Here is a 4390-nt window from a genome sequence, read left to right on the forward strand (position 1 = left end):
ACACCCAGGTCTACGCAGTCCCTGGGCTTATCTGCCGAACCAATCAGAAAATAGTCACGGCGGGGGGTGGTGGTGAGGTCTATGCTCACAGTTATCCTGGACTCGATGGGGGTTTCCCAGTTCTATAACAGTTCTTTATCTGTTAAAAACAATAAGACCACAGCCTAATGAGCTGATGCAAAGCCCTTGCCTAGTGATGTCTGATGTCTATCTAATATAGCAAGCGTGTTTTGTAACTGTCTCCAGAGGGTACCCTTCCACAGCCACCCCTGCTCTGGTACTGAGTAGACAAGGACAATCTAGCCATGGTTCTCCAAGGTGTGCTGTGTGCAAACCTCTGCGGGGGCAACTTGCTTGCATTAATGGATTCTAATTTCTCGTTAGCGCCAGAGCGCCTCTGCTGTGGATAGGTGGACCTAGAAGAGCGTACTCACGCCTAAGCTGTTGCAAAGACATTGTCACGCCACTGTGTGGCATTTACTAAACGCCTGCCATAAGTCAGAGGTTGTGCTGCTTGCTATAGTTTCCCCTTGAATGAGGACGCGTTGGCCAGGATCATCTTGCACAAAGGGCAGCACTCCTGAAGTGGCCTTGTGTGTTGTCTTATCACTTAAAGCAAGCACTTCCCTCTGTTCCTGCTGACATCACCTCACCGGCTTAGAAAGCATCTTGACTGTTAAGGCAATATTAAAGAATTGCATTCAGACAAAATTCTATCATGTGTATTGTGTGTGTTGAGGAGAGTAGACTGTGCATGCAGGAGTTTGCACTGTGTCCGTATATCACGTATGGAGGCCACAGAAGACATGCAATGCTTTCCCACCTTGCTCTCCACCATATTCCCTTGAGACAAGATCTCTCACTGAACTCGAGGCTTGCTCTTTTGGCTTTGCTGACTGGCCAGCCAGTTCTTGAGAGCTATGTGTCACCACACCCGCATGAGTCTCCCCATTTCCGGTCAGCCCCTACCCTTACCAAACCAGGTTTCCATATCTGAGTTTCTAGAATGTACATTTCTAGAACATTCCTCATGCTATCTCAGTCAACTCTGTGACCACCAAGAATATGTTACTCTCAGGTTCCTGCTATGAAGACAGAGATCCACCCCACCCACCCCAAAGAAGCCCAGGAGAGCCTAGGTCATCTTTAGCCAAAGCTCAAACTGGGGACCATGGGGGACAGGGCTCCTTCAACTCTCCCCATGACTTTCCCTTCTCACTGGAGAACCTTTTACATGGACCCAGGTCTGTGTGTGTGTGTGTGTGTGTGTGTGTGTGTGTGTGTGTGTGTGTGATACAGGTATGTTAGTCAAAAGTTTACTTTTAAGTCATAATGACATTTATTAAAAACGTTTTTCAACATGCACATAATTTCATTAGTCACTAAAGACAAAAGCAAATGTGCATGCTAACGAGATGTTTCAGTTGCCAGAGAGATGAGTCAGAAGTTTAAAAGCATTTTTTTGCTGCTACAGGGGACCTGTTTGGTTATTAGCACCCACGTGGTGGCTTACAACCACCTGTAACTCTAGTTTCAAGGACTGCACCTCCCTCTTCTGACCTTGGCTGGCTCCTGCACCCTTGTGATGCACAGACGTACACTCAGGCAGTACAGAGACAAGTAAAATAAGTAAAATGTGTCTTTTTGTGTGTGGTTTTTCAAAACAGGGTTTCTCTGTGTAGCCACTCTGGCTGTCCTGGAACTCACTCTGTAGACCAAGCTGGCCTCAAACTTAGAGATCCACCTACTTCTGCCTCCTGAGTGCTGGGATTAAAGGCGTGTGCCACCACTGTCTGACAATAAAACTATTTTTTTTAAAAAAAAAAAAGAATTAAAATCTGGCTGAATATTTGATACTTCAGGATGTAGAGCATCTTCAACAATTTTCAGAGTTGGTTGAGAGATATTTTGATTTTATAATTATCAGTGCTTTGCCTAAATACACAGGACAAACTGGAAGAAATACATTTGGGAACATTTCAGAAATCAGCGAAAATTCCTTCCTAATCCCAAGACAAAATTCATTTAACTGTCGTTTTCTGAAACTCAAGTTAGCAATTCAAGTAGTAATTTTTAAAACCAAACATTCTAGCTCAATACATCCAAAGATTGCTAACTTGAGGCTTGCATGATGAGAAATAACAATAGAAAAGTCCTCAGTCTTTGTTTTTAATAATTAAACCATTATGTTTCCATAGAAGCAGAAAACATTGCATGCACAGTAAAAACAGTGCGATCTGCATTATATATGACTGTAGCATGTGGGCCGAAGTATTTTAGGCTCGCTCCTTGGCATTGGAAGGGTACAGTGTTGGCAGTGTGAAGTGTGCATGCTGTGTCTTCAGAACCATGCTGTGAGTTGGAGACACTCAGCACAGTATGGGTGAGGGCTGCCCACTACACATTCCATTTTAAACTAGGGTTTGGGCCTTACACATTCCAGTACCTTCTATCTGATCCCAGTCTTCTAGGCTTCCACATTCTTTTACGTGACCCACACATGGAGTGTCACCCACAGTCGAAGAAGCTAAAGATCACCAACCATTTTATTTGTTCTCATACTCTCGGACCCAGAAGCACAAATCTCAGTAACCTATTACTGAGGAAACAAATTCAGAGTTGCTTAGACAGGGCGTTGAAGGATGTAGTCTGTTCCCTTTCCGAAACTGTCAAAAGTGGTTGCTAAAACAAAATTCGTTAAGGCTGGCTAATTTTTAAACTTTATACTATTGTTATTATTGTGTGTGCACATATGGGTGTGCACATGCATGGGTGTGTGTGTACTTATGAGAGCGTGTATGCTGTGCATGATGTGTGAAGATCAGACAACATTTGTGCAATTGCTCTCCCATCTCACTTTTGCACAGATGCTGGAGATCTGATGGGTCATCAGGCTTGATCAGCAAGTGCCTTTACCTACTGGGCCATCTTTCTGCACCGCCCCCCGCCCCCCCCCCCCCCCCCTGGTAATTAGAAACAACAGAATGCTTCTCTAAGGACAGGATGAAGTCACTGATATTCACTCCTGCTCCAAAGATGCTCAGTTTGCCTTTCTGTTGCTGACGAAACACCCACCGTGACTCAAGGCAACTTAAGGAAGAAAAGACTTTATTTTTGTTTACATAACAATAGATAAGATACAACTGTAGGAACAGGAAGCGTTTTATCTACACACAGAAATCTGTGATTAGGAAGTAGGGTGGGCCATATACCTTCAAATTAGACCTCCAGCTACATTTTTCTTCCAGCAATGCTTCACATTCTAAAAGTCCCATAACCTCCCCAAACAGTACCATCAACTGGGGACTGAGTGTTCATATACACAAACTATAGGGAATATTTCTTATTCAAGCTACAACATTCCACCCCCTGGCCCCAACAGGCTCATGGCCATCTCAAAATGCAAAGTGCATTTAGTCCAACTTCCAAAGTCCCTGTCGTCTTTAAAAGTCCCAAGTCTCTTTTGAGACTCAAGGCACTCTCTCTCTCTCTCTCTCTCTCTCTCTCTCTCTCTCTCTCTCTCTCCCCAGTCTTGCACTTTATTGCCCTTCCCAGCGGGTACAGCCTCTTCTTCCGCTGCTGTTTCTTTGTATTCAGCTTCTCCTCGCGCTTGGTGAGCCGGTGCATGGCTCTAGTTTTCTTGGGTCGCAAGTCCAGAGGCTTGTACCTCTTGCCCTTGTAGAATTTCCTGAGGTTTTCCTTTTGAGTCTGGTTAATGACAGTGAGGACACGGGCGATGGATTTGTGGACAACTCGTATCTTGGAGAGCTTCAACACGGCGCCACCTGTCACCTTGGCGACGCGAAGCTGGGATAGCTCCACCTTCAAATCGTCCAGTTGTTTTAGCAGCTCTTCCGTCTTCTTGCCACGCAGGTCCCGAGATTTAATCTTGACCATGGCTTCTTGCTCACCGCTCTCAAGGCAGTCTCTTAACTGTGATAAAAATGAAAAGTATATCTATACTTACAACATACAACAGCACAGAATAGACAATCTCATTCTAAATGGAAGGAACGGGGGCTTGGTGGGGAAATACTGGATTGAAGCAAGAATGAAATGCAGTAGGACAAACACCATGTCCATGTCCCGTGCTTGGGGCTTCAGCATCAAAGGGCTTAGATGGTTCCACCCCTCCAGACTGCCTGCAACATCTCTCTCTCTCTCTCTCTTGGCCTGGTCCCACTTGCTGTATGCAGCTCTCCTTGGCTCTGGCATCTCCAGCATCTTGGAATCTCTACCACAGTACAGATTCACCTTTCCCAGCACGTCGAGTGGTCTTCCAGCGCCTCCTCACAAGGACTCCAACCCTGCCAAACATCACCCGGCTTTAGTGTCTTCCTGAAATTGTGGAGAAGGAACCCAAGACACTCCATCTTGCATCTTTCTCCTC

General features: G+C 45.3%; 1 pseudogene; it reads right to left on the reverse strand.

Annotated features, from left to right (window-relative positions):
* Positions 1–3091: 3091 nt before the first annotated feature.
* On the reverse strand, positions 3092–4150 carry LOC125392347 (large ribosomal subunit protein uL29 pseudogene; annotated as a pseudogene).
* Positions 4151–4390: the final 240 nt, after the last annotated feature.

This window comes from Myodes glareolus, chromosome 12 (assembly GCF_982192425.1).
Source record: "Myodes glareolus chromosome 12, mMyoGla1.1, whole genome shotgun sequence".
Lineage (NCBI taxonomy): Eukaryota > Metazoa > Chordata > Mammalia > Rodentia > Cricetidae > Myodes > Myodes glareolus.